The 12,790-nt window shown below is 43.1% G+C and overlaps 1 protein-coding gene across 1 annotated transcript in view; it reads right to left on the bottom strand.

Moving 5' to 3' along the window:
- Nucleotides 1-12,517, bottom strand: part of LOC142373825 (SRC kinase signaling inhibitor 1-like) — a 163,856-nt gene extending 151,339 nt beyond the window's left edge. Inside the window, exon 1 of the mRNA XM_075457256.1 lies at nt 12,229-12,517. The gene's annotated coding sequence lies outside the window, so the exon portion shown is untranslated. The remainder of the gene's footprint in view (nt 1-12,228) is intronic.
- Nucleotides 12,518-12,790: the final 273 nt, after the last annotated feature.

Consider the following 12,790-nt stretch of genomic DNA (forward strand, 5'->3'; position numbering starts at 1 on the left):
ACGACTTTTATTTGTTGTTTTCTTTACTTATTTTTGGAGGGGCATTTTTTCCAGTGTACCCATTTCACAGCGTTTTAATGAGCGGTGGCTTTAGCTGAAGTTTAGCACATCCTGCAGCTCTGCCCTTCACACAGCTCACACAGAGCAGTGTGGACAGGAAGTGCGACACTTTAGAAACTCAGACCTCTTCACCACCTGTAAATAAGTCAACATCATGTTTTATTCACACATCATTCCTCTCCGGTGCCAGATGTCTTTACACCTCCTGCTTATCGGCTCCGGGAAACGCACCGGTCGTGGCTCACATTCACAATCCATTTGCGTGCGACTGATGTTACAAACACGGGTTCCCATCCCCGGAATATAATCCTCTAATCAAAACAAACAAGACTTGAAATCCCCAGCGGTTTCTGAGCCGCTCCGGCTCATCTACCCACGAATATTCGTCTTAAAGACCCGAAAACAAACCAGTCTTGGACAAATAAAACCAAAGCAGCATAAATAAAACGCACACACAGCGTTCACCTGCAGCAGCGTGCGTGTTGGCGGCAGATTCCCGTCCGCCTTTGTGCCCTGATGCGTGACACTAATGCCATCCGATAGGCCGTCCTCCACCAGAGACGCTGAAATAGAAACACCTCGACGAGAACAAAATGTTACAGCTGCTGGGAGAAACAAATCAATCTGGAGAGGAATATGAGATGAGAGTTGAACTTCACGCCGTCCTGGAAGGAGCCGGATGTGTGAGGGCTGCAGGGAGGCCTGAAAGCAGCCTCGCTCACACTCGGGTCGCCCTGCTTTTACCCTGTGAAAGGGCTGCATTAGGACGAGCAAAGTGGTGGCGAGCTCTCAGATCGCGTGACCTGCTGTTCTTAAATTTGTCTGCAGAGAGGAAAAAAATGAAAGCTGGAGCTGGAGAAGCCGATTGGCCGGCGTGTCCGGCGTGCCGGGAATCTTCCCCACGCACAGCAGGGAGCCGCCGACCTGCTTCAAAAGGAGCTTTTTAAGTGCCACGGTCGATCCTCAGAGGGCTTTTATTTCTATTTATTATTTATTTCAGCCATTCTTTCCTACAATATGAACGCAAACTGGGAACATCTTGATGGTTACTGTGTTTTCACAGAGTTTCAGGTGTGGTTCTGCACTCAGACCTCTCAAACGGTTAAAATCTGAGTCACTGCAGTTTAAACAAACGTTATAAATAAGTCTGTTTACACCGTGCAGCTTCTGCAATTTATTTGAAGTATGTAGAGGAAGTAATTTGTATATATTTGTATGTATTTATTTATATATATAAATAAATATCTTATTAATTTTTGTCATTTATGCGACTTTGATGGTAAAATTTGTACATTTGCCATTACAATTAAAGCATCATTTCTATCATTCATTATAAAAACCAGCGGCGGCTCCTGACAGATTTCTCTGGGGGGGGGGGGGGGGGGGGGGCAATAGTAGCAATGATGACTAAAGTGACCCGTTCATTGGGTAAATTAATACGTCAGCTGTCACATTACAAAAAGAGAAATATAAGCACGAGATTGCCCCATAAGTAATTTAGTAGAAATTAGTTTTATATTTAAATTTGGTCTGGGAGGTCCTGACTGTTTGGTTGCCAATTTATCCTCATCGCTACGCCAACTGAAGAGATTTATTTCAATGAAACGATATGAAGTCTGAAGGGTTTGATTTATATACATTTGATTTGCACTTTTCATTAATATATATATATATATATATATATATATTATTTTTCTTTTGTTTATTTGTATATCGCATTTTTTACTACTTTTACTACTTTGACTCTTAAACTTTTAAACCCGAGCAGTAGGCGTCGCTACGTTAAACGACCCAATTACGGGAGACATTTACTGAGTTATTTTGATTATTTTATTAGGTTTAATATTACTGTGTTATAAAGGTCAACCCTAACCTGGGATGTCGGATACGCAAGGTAGTTCACCTCCCGATCAGTAGGCGGCGCTACGCTAGACGACCCAATCTCGCAACATCTATAGCCGCTTTCGGACTGTAGGAACCTTTGGCAGTTCTAATAACCTTTTAATCCGCGGGGCCGTTTTCTCCCGTGTTCGGACATACAGGAACTCGGGGCTTTCTCCCTTAGTTCCTATAACCATTTAGCTCCTTAAGTTAAACTTACACGTGGTCTCATTTGTCTGCAGCGCTGCTCTCCTTTCTTCCTTCATGAAATGAAAAAGTATCTCCTGACTCTCTGTGAGCTCTTCCAGCCTCGATATCAGACGCCTGATGTGATCGTCCATGATTAATATCACCATCATGCAGACCATGAACACGGTGGCCTCCCCGCTCTCCATATTAGCTTCTTGGTGGTGTTTTTTCTACTCTCCTTACTTTTACCGTTTTGTTTTGTGTTTGAATGTAGCGCTAAAAGGCTAACGGCTAACACGTCACTGAAGCAGACGGCTGCGCACGGCGCATCAGTCCCTATCAGGTCCCGACTCATGTGCGAATGCAGACTGAAACAGTTCCGCTGGGGAAGGACAGTTATCAGAACGAAATTTGAGGAGGGTAGTTCTGATAACTACTTTCTTAGAACGGTCTGTCCGAAAGCGGCTTATGGTGAAAGTCGTTGATTGATTGTTTACCTTCCGGTGATTTCGCTTAAGCTCTAAACTCTGTAAACTTTAGCAACATTTGAAACATTTTCAGGTGAGAAAGTAGTCGTTTAGATCCCCAACGTGTTGAAAACCTGACAAAATACCGGCTATTTACAATTTTGTTCCCACGAATTTGGCGCTACTAAAGCTAGCCGCAGTGAGCAACGCACTTCCTGTTATTTTCACAAAATAAAATACCCGTTGCCTTTTATCATAGGGAAAGCCATTACCATACAATTGGTGCTTTTGTTTTGAAAACAGGAAGTGAACCTACCCTCGTTGTAGCTAGCTTGAAGCTACCGTTTTGACAGGAAATGACGATCTGCGACGTTACGTTGCATCTTGGGTAGTTCGAGTATGAGTAGTAACCTCATGATGCATACCCAACATTTCAGAGAATCTAGTATGCACCCGGGAACTTCTCGCTTACTCACTCATAGGGGTGGGCGATATGGGCAAAAAAAAAAATCTCAATATTTTTTAGGATTTTCACGATAAAGATATTTTGACGATATTTAAAAAAAAAAAAAAAAAAAAAAAAATTAAAACTTGCGTTAAGATCACAATAAAATGAACACAAGCATGCAAGTCTAAGCACACACGGCTGGTAGGCTACAGTGAAACTGCGAATGGCTCATTAAATCAGTTATGGTTCCTTTGATCGCTCCACCGTTACTTGGATAACTGTGGAAATTCTAGAGCTAATACATGCAAAACGAGCGCTGACCTTCGGGGATGCGTGCATTTATTAGACCCAAAACCCATGCGGGGTGCCTCTCGGGGTGCCCCGGCCGCTTTGGTGACCGATAACCTCGAGCCATTTCTCAGGCTACTTCTCCCTCCGGAGAGGGAGCCTGAGAAACGGCTACCACATCCAAGGAAGGCAGCAGGCGCGCAAATTACCCACTCCCGACTCGGGGAGGTAGTGACGAAAAATAACAACACAGGACACTTTAAATCCTTTAACGGGGATCAATTGAAGGGCAAGTCTGGTGCCAGCAGCCGCGGTAATTCCAGCTCCAATAGCGCATCTTAAAGTTGCTGCAGTTAAAAAGCTCGTGGTTGGATCTCGGGATCGAGCTGACGGTCCGCCGATATTGCAAAATTACTCATCGTCAAAACAACATTCACGATAATTTCGCAAACGATACATATCGCCCACCCCTACTCACTCAAAAAGTTAGTCGGAGAAGTATGCGGCTTCGAACACAGCCAAAGAGATTGTATTGTAACGCCAGGAATTTAAAAAAAATAAATAAAAAATTTATTTTACATTTACATGATTTTCAAAAGGGGCGGTACCTCATGGAGCACGGCCTTACCTGATTGGACAGTGAAAAACAGAGCAGCTGAAACCGTAACGCTGTGGAAAAATATGATAAAATAATTGCCCGCATTTCATCCTCAACTACTCTCATCTGAGAGCTTAGAAAACTTTTACCATGACTGCATACTGAACAGTTTCCCAGCAGCAGAACCCATCATTTCCACTCTTTCAGCAAAACAAAGGAAAACTCTGTAGGCCAACAGAATTGACCTTTTTCTGCTATAAAACTCCAACAGACAGGAAATGGGTCGGAGAGCGACAGCTGGCTCTTCAGAGGTTTTGCATCGGCCATTTTCAAAAGGCAGTAAGATGAGTCGTGGCTTCTTTAAAGGACTAAACATGGCAACTCGTCCACGTCTAACACGTTATTAAAGTCACCTGTGATGCTCGACTTTCCTCCCGTTCGCCCTCATTTACCCCGTCTTTCTGCCCAGAGAAGCACGTAAACGCCAATAAATCTGATTTAAAAAGATTAATGGAGGAAAGCGCCTGTAACCGTACACCACACACACTCTCCAATGCTCCCCGATCTGCCCGATTAGCCATCACTCCTGCAGCTTAGAGTCATACACACTTAAGGACTCCATTACGAAGCCATCAGCGAGTGGCAACACATCTGCACACATTCATGAAGATCATTTGGAAAACATTAATCAGTCCAAAATAACAATTAATCCAAACATTCAATCCCATTTCCGTTGTGGAACCTTTAAACGGTGCAGGCCCGAGGTCGTTACCGGCCCTTTGTAGAGCCGAACCGATCAAACTTTTACACAGCAGCTCCCGATTCATCACAGAAAGGCAACACAGCAGCGAAAACAAATAAATAAATGAAAGGTTTTCCTGTTCGTCCCATTTCTCATTGTCAGCGTTTTCACCTTAAAAGCACAGGATCGCATTTGTCTTCATACACAGAAGGAAACAAAGACATTTTTCAAAGAATAAACCTGTCGGGATCAGAGCTGTGACTCTCCTTTGAGTTTCCCTGGTGGGATCACTTAACCCTCATACCCGATTTAAATAAACTTAATTTCTGAAAAGGAACATTTTTTTAGACATTTCTATGGGAGCCGTTTCTGTAATCTGCCATTGCAGAAAAACTAAAAAGCTGATAAAACTGATGTTGTAGCTCAATGACATATCCCAGACCTAATAATCCCCCATAGAATATTTCACTTTGCATTGCATACATTGAAAATACAGCAGTTTGTGTGTTTTTTAACAGAAATTGGTGTTTACCTCATATACACTGGTATTTAAAAGGGTTATTTTTTTTAAATAATTGAAAACTTGGTGGTTAAGATCAGAACTGAAGTGGAAGAAAAGATTTATGCAAAAAAAAGTGGAAAAAAATATTAACATATGGTCCTTAAAAATTAAGGAGGGTTTGTTTTTTTGTTTGTTTTTTTTAAATCAGGCATAACAAAAAAAAAAAAAATGAAAAATCCCTAAAAATCAGTGTTGTTGCTAATCATTGACATATCCCAGACCATAATTATCCCTACTCAATAATTCCAATTTGCATTCCATATTTTGAAAATACTGGCACCTAAAGGCTTAAAATTTGGGCTAAATAGTTCAAATTGGCATCTAAAGGGTTAATTTTTTTGAAAATAATTGAAAACTTGGTAGTTATGATCAGAACTGAAGTGTAATAAAAGATTCATGAAAAAAAAAAGTGGAAAAAAATATTAATATATGATGTTTTCAGGTTGTTTTTAAAGGGGACAAAAATGTCCCTTTTCAGAAATTAAGGAGTTTTTTTTCTACACAATGAAAAATTGCATTGTATATGATGTGGGTTTGAAATTCGAAAAAATAGCCAAAAATGCACAACTGGACCAAATATGATGAGTATCACTATTTCCAGTGTGAAATTAGAGGAGAAAGTTCCCCCCAAGTGGACAAAAATGTCCCCCATCAGGGATCAGGGTTAAACCGTACGTGTCGGCGGTCTCAGGACGGCTGGCGGGAGATAAAAGTCAGACGAGCCCAAAGGTTCATCCAGAAAAACGTTTAAAGCAGATGGAAAGATGCTTTTCAAACACAAATGTCCTGATCCCGACATCCTGCAGAAGAGGTTCAACTGCGTTAGCTCGGTTTTAACTGGAAGGCCAAAGATGTTCGACCGTCTCTGGCTTAAAGAAACCTCGTGCACCTGTGCACGTCTTTGTCGTCCAGCAGACGCACAGCTGGAAGTCCTCAATGACGACAGCACAGTCCCACAGTTCAACATCTGCATCGATATCAGAGGATGCTCCACCATACCTGTCAAGTATCCCGTTTTGGGCGGGACAGTCCCGTATTTTACTATTCTCTCCCGCCCTCCTCCCGTATTAGTATTTTCCCGTAAATCACCCGGATTTTAGCCGGCTCGCATCAAGTGAGAGCCGACTCCAAGTTTTTTTCCCCATTCGCTGCTTAGGTTTCACTTTCAGTGCTCAGTCCCAGCTCTGGTTACAGAGCTTTGTTATGATTGGCCAGCATGGCGGCCAGCATGGCGGCCAGCATGGCGACCAGCATGGCGACCAGCATGGCGACCAGCATGGCGACCAGCATGCGGTATTCACGTGAGAATTAAGGAGTTTGGTTCTGGTTTTGGTTCTGTGGATGCGTTTGAAATTTTTTGGTTCATTTGTCCAATAAAAAAGTTTAATTGAAATAAACAAACGTAAAAGTGGTTTTGTCACAGAATAAATGCAAAGAATTAGGCAATAATAAGGTTTCTCATAAAAACACTGAAAGCAAAATGGTTTTCAACACATAAACCATGATTTTTTTTTGCAAAGTTAAGGTAAAATATAGGCTAGAAAAGATCCTAAATAAAGAGCCATTGGGGAGTCGAAAGAGCCGAACTTCCCATCACTACTGACAACGCACGAATAATACCGAAAAAAAACAGATGGATGAGGAACGCCACGACAGAGAAGGCCCTCCGCTTGCCAAAAAACCAAAAACCCTCGTGTAAATACCGGGATCAATGGAAAAAGTAAAGAAAAGTTATGTGAAATGACAAGAAAAACTGTAAAAGAAAAGCAAGCGAGCCTTTTAATAAATGTTTTTTTCATATACACCCGTTTGTGTTTTCATTTAGGTAATAATGAATGTTCACATCATGTCAACAAAGGTAGGCCCGTCATTGGCTTCATGTACAGCTGCACTACTTCCTGAACTTCAGCCAGCTCCTTTGTGTCCTGTCGGCCATTATTGGACAAACTGATTCATCCAGGTGTGCCCAACCTCAGTGGAGACAACAACAATAAAGCAGACACACCTGAATGAATCAGTTTGTCCAATGATGGCAGACAGGAAACAAAGGCTTCAGGCAGTAGTGCAGCTGTACATAAAGCCCATTGTAGTTTAGAAGTGTTTGACCAGTGGTGATTTCAGCTTAGATACCGGAGCTTGGGTGGGGTGGTAGGACTGCTCGCTTCCCTTATTTTCTAATCCAAAACTTTGACGGTATGTGCTCGACTTCCACAGAGAACGAAGCAAACATTCACAAACTCTTGATGCTTCAATAACTTCAATTTGGCATCGAAGGCTGCGGTGCATCAGGAGTGAAAAAGAGCTCCAGAGAACAGACGTTACAGCCAGCCCGGCCCGGCCTGTAAGAACCTGTGGAAACAGCATCAATCACACCTCTGATGCCGGCACCGTTTGCACCGCAGCTTCCTCCCTCTCCTGGTCCAGCCTGCATGTTTCCGTATGTAAATGTTAGGGCTGGGTTAAAAAAAAAAAACGATTTCATTTTAAATTTTGCAAAATTGATTTGTAGGGCATGAGATCGATTTTTTTTTTTTTTTTTAATTATTATTATTTAAAAAAAAAATTTGTTTATTATTTTATTTTTTTTCATGAAGTTAACCCCAGTAGTCTCGTGCGTGAGGCAACAGTGGCGCTCCGTGGAGCTCCTTTTCCTGCACAAGAATCTCACAATTACCAAGTGAGAAAAAAGTCACAATAACAGGACTGGACTTTAGATCGTTTAAGTTTACTTTTAGTTTCGTTACCATTATTATCATTATTATCATCATCATTTTTGCACATTGAGAAACAATGCCTTAATGCAATTTGCAGTGATGGAATGTTGTAGTTCAAGTACACTTTCACTTGCAATTCCTTTATAGTTTTAAAATGGAATTGAATCCAATCGTGATTAATCGATTCAGGACCTTATGAATCGAAATCGAATCGATTTAGGAAATTGGCCACGATACCCAGCCCAGGTAAACGTATGTAAACTGCTCGGCTCTCCCACAGATCTGCACCCACACTTCCCTTCTTCACGCATCGCTCCTGCACGCCTGATTTGCCGCCCTCCCAAACCTCCCCGGGAGTCGGGCGGGGTGCTGCCATGTCGCCGCGGTGACGTGACTCACACAGTCATGCGGCACAAAGAGATAAGTTTGAGATGTTCGGAGGCGACTGTACAGTTGCCGTTTGAAAACGCTCGCTTCAGATTTAATCCTCTGAGGAGTTTCTGAGTGAAACGGCATGCAGGATGTGACAGGCTTCCTGTCTTCAATGCTGACTTTTCAAACCAGCACATTTCCAAGAGGCTGCGCTGACAGATTAGTGCAGAGTGCAGAGGAGGAGAGAGAGGCTTCATGTAAATCAATACCAATTAAAGACGGTGTGGACCCCGTTTAGCTCTCTGCAGGCTGCAGCAGCTCCAGCCTCTCACGCATCTTTAGATCCAAACCAAAGGATGAGAGCCGTTTTCTCTCATTGATCATCACAAAGACTGTTTAACAGCCCTGCAGCCAAGGCATTTCCCACCCGAGAGCATCACTTCTACATGTTAAAGGGACAGTTCGCCTCTTTTGACATGAAGCTGTGTAACATCCCATATCAGCAACATCATTTATGAACATCTTCTTACCCCCTGCTGCGTCCTGTGAGCAGAGTTCCAGCCTCGTTTTGGTGTTGATGAAGGTAGTCCGGCTAGTTGGCTGGGGTTTAAAAAATAAAGCGTTTTGCTTCTCAGAACAATATACGTTCAACAGAGTAATACATTTGCATCACAAAATGGTTCTCCAGGAAAAGTCAGACCTCACAATCGCTTGGCCCTATTTTCTCTCCCTTCGTATCACTGCCTGCTGTGCATTTCCTTTGCTTTCTTTTCTTTTCCTTTCCTTTCTTCTTCCCTTTCCTTTCCTTTCCTCTTGTTTCCTTTCCTTCTTCTCTCCCTTCGTATCACTGCCTGCTGCCGACAGCCGCGCCTGTTACGGTGTTTGCTGCTTGGTCTGCACTGTCTACACAGCATATAAAGGAAAGGAAACAAAAGGAAGGAAGGAAGGAAGGAAAGAAATTAAAGGAAAGGGAAGAAAAAAGGAAAGGAAACAAGAGGAAAGGAAACGAAAGGAAAGGGAAGAAGAAAGGAAAGGAAAGGAAAGCGAAGGAAATGCACAGCAGGCAGTGATATGAAGGGAGAGAAAATAGCACCAAGCGATTGTGAGGTCTGACTTTTTCCTGCACAACGGTTTTGTGATGCAAATGTATTACTCTGTTGAACGCATATTGTTTTGAGAAGCAAAACGCTTTATTTTTTAAACCCCAGCCAACTAGCCGGACTACCTTCATCAACACCAAAACGAGGCTGGAACTCTGCTCACAGGACGCAGCAGGGGGTAAGAAGATGTTCATAAATGATGTTGCTGAAATGGGATGTCATACAGCTTCATGTCAAAAGAGGCGAACTATCCCTTTAAAGCCGACTCCCACCCTGAAACCGCCCTGGAGCAGCTGGAGGCCGAGAGGCCGCAGTTCCCACCGCGTTGCTTCACGGCACCACGTCAGCCAACAAACAGCACAAACTTCAACATAAGATCCTTAAAAACTCAGATTCATCAAAGAGACCCAAGATGGGAGGAAGTGAGAAATGAGATGAAAGCGTTCGACTCGGAACACGAATTTACTGCAGGAGAGAGCTCAGAGGGGGAAAAACAAGGATGAGGACGGATGCGGCTCAACTCTGTTGTTGCTTCTTTTAACTGACAACCAATCAGTAAAAAGGTGCCGGTTTAAAAATCATGAAAAGGGTTCAATCGATTCTCCCTCTGCTCGGTGCAGGCTGTGAACCTGAGGGGGTCGTTGGGAAATACAACAGCAGAGTCAGGGGGGAGCAGGGATTTTAAATGTGGGGGTGTTCCAGGGGGGGCACACGAGCGCCACATCAAGCCCAGAGACACGACGCTGAAGTTGGCATCCGATTCATGAATTAAATGGATGGGCATAAAGGGCCATTTCACTACATTTTCATCACCCTAAACAGGGTCCTGTATGGAAACTACATTAGTTACACTGCTCAAATCTGGATGGAATTATTCTAAAGAGGCTGTAGATTCATTAAAACCTTGTTTGGGATTTGTGAAACTTTTTTCTGATTTGTGAAAATCCAGAACAGGGCCATTTTACTGCTTTTTTTTTTTGCATTTTGATCGCCCTAAACTAGGTCCTGTCTGGAAACTACAACAGTTACACTGCTCAAATCTGGATGGAATTATTCTAAAGAGGCTGTAGATTCATTAAAACCTTGTTTGGGATTTGTGAAACCTTTTCAAACACCCATGAACAGAGCGTTGAAAGGTAAGTCATGACATCTGCCTCACAGATGAAGCCTCAGAAAGCTCCTCAGTTCAGTTTCAGGCCGACATGGAAACCAGTTTCACACCAGAATCACCAACCTTTGCTTACTGTACACCCCCACGTTGGTTCTTTACATTTTTGGTGGCCTCTCGTGTCTTTTTCATATCAAACTCACATGCACGGCTGTGCGTGTGCAGGGTTTTCTTTTTTTTTTTGATAGTTTTATATCCTCAAACTGCAGGAGAAGCTGAAGAGCAAAGAGAATTAGCAGATTCTCCAGTGTCATTTTAAGACAAAAGGCATCAAGAGATATTAATATAAGTACCGTCAAACCTGGGGTAATCCACTGTTAATATTTAAATCAAAGAACAATTTAACAACGAAGCTAAATACTCCTGAGATCCATCCCACAGACGGGTTAAAGCTGCTGAAACAACGTTCCAGTGAAATCAAAGCTGGATTTCTGCCTTAAACCGACCAGAAATCCCTTCACTTTAAATGATTCATTCTGCTCTTGCATTATGTGGCAGGTATGCTATCCTCCATTTGTGACAAATGTGCACCCTTAAATTCACAAAACAGCATCTGCAATCACATTTCTTCTTCTTTGTTGCCCGACAGTGTTTTTCTTCTTCAGAATAAACTTGCTTGGAAGCTTTTATCTAATCTAAACAGCCACGTTTATTCATTTAAAACCAGATCTTTTTACTCTGAGGGTTTAGTTGTGCACAGCTCCTGTAATCTCCTGTCTCAGGTTAGGTTTAGCATTAAAAATGACTGTTTAGGTTAAGGATAACATCTGTCGGCATAAAAAAAAAAAAAAAAAAAAAGAAAGAAATGCACATTTTTTGTTCAGATAAATGACGGCATGATTATTTACTGCTGATTTTCTGTGAAATCGGTTTGGAAATGTTTGGTTTGCACAACATGCAGCCGTGTTACCTTCAGTCTGAGAGGAACATAAAGGATTTAAGGCTCCCGACCCAGTTAACTGGGACGTAAATATTTCTGTCCCAGGAAGATTGTGTTCATGATCCTTTCTGTGGTTCAGGATAAACACCTGAAAGCTTAAAATGTTCCTGTGGGACTCAAATTCACACATAAATATCCCCAAAAATGAGTTTTTTTCTAGTTTCTGCTGCCTGAAAACACACGTAAACCACAGCATTGAGACTCTGCCATCTCCAGATATCACTGCAGCCTCTGAATCCATCAATAAGCTCTCCTTCACACTGCCTCAGAGAGCCAGAACATCAACAGTCTCCCATCCGCACAGGCAGTAAACAAGCTCGCCAGACGCCACCCACACCACCACTGTTACTCAGATGCTCAGCCCTGTCGATATCTGCCCTGGATGGCATTTCAAAGACACTTCCACTGCGTTTCAAACGGACTGCAGCACTTAACTGATTATTCAGGGTGCAGTCGCTCCGAGGCTTTACGTTGAATCGCACCGCAAGAAAATGAGAACTTAGGAGACGCTTTCAGCACTGACCCGGATTTCAGATCCTGGCACTGCAGTGCCGCTCTGCAACAGAGGCTTCCTCAAAGTGCAAACTCAGTAAAGTACCGAATATAAACGCATGTGGAGTGCAATAGGACAGGCAGAGTGGAGGTAAACAGCGGTAGTTGCCCCAACACGTCAGAGAAAGGCACTCAAGTTAGAAATACCTGCAACTACAGAATGGACGGAGAGAGAAGGGACATGCCTGGGAAGGAGGAATTGCCCATTCTCCACCTCGATGCAACTGTTTACTGTCCTCTCTGGTCTTCTTTATTCCTTTAACCTCTTCTTTCTGGTCCATGCACTCCTCTTTCTACCGTTCCTTGCTGCTCTCCGTCTGCTCTCCCAGTTTCATCCCTTTCTTCTGAGCGCGTCCATGTCTCAGCCGGAGCTCTGTCAGCATGTGTGAACGGGTCGGCAGGACGGAGGCGCACCGTCTGTGAGCGCACGCTGGAGTGCAGAGGAGCTTTTAACCACGTCTTACCATGGCCACTGAATAAACTCATCTGTTATGGATGCACCCCCCCCTCCCTCCCCCTTTGGGCTCCTCTTAAAGGGCCTGCGCCCCATTCTCTGCCTTTGCTCCAGTCATCATACGCAACGGATTTAAGCCCTCGGCTGGCATGCGTCTGTGGGAACGCACGGCGGCTTGGATCAGCCATGCAACATCAGTTTTCATCATCGATCAACATTTATTTTATTATGTGTGTGTATATATATATATATATA

This window comes from Odontesthes bonariensis, chromosome 23 (assembly GCF_027942865.1).
Source record: "Odontesthes bonariensis isolate fOdoBon6 chromosome 23, fOdoBon6.hap1, whole genome shotgun sequence".
Classification (NCBI taxonomy): Eukaryota; Metazoa; Chordata; class Actinopteri; order Atheriniformes; family Atherinopsidae; genus Odontesthes; species Odontesthes bonariensis.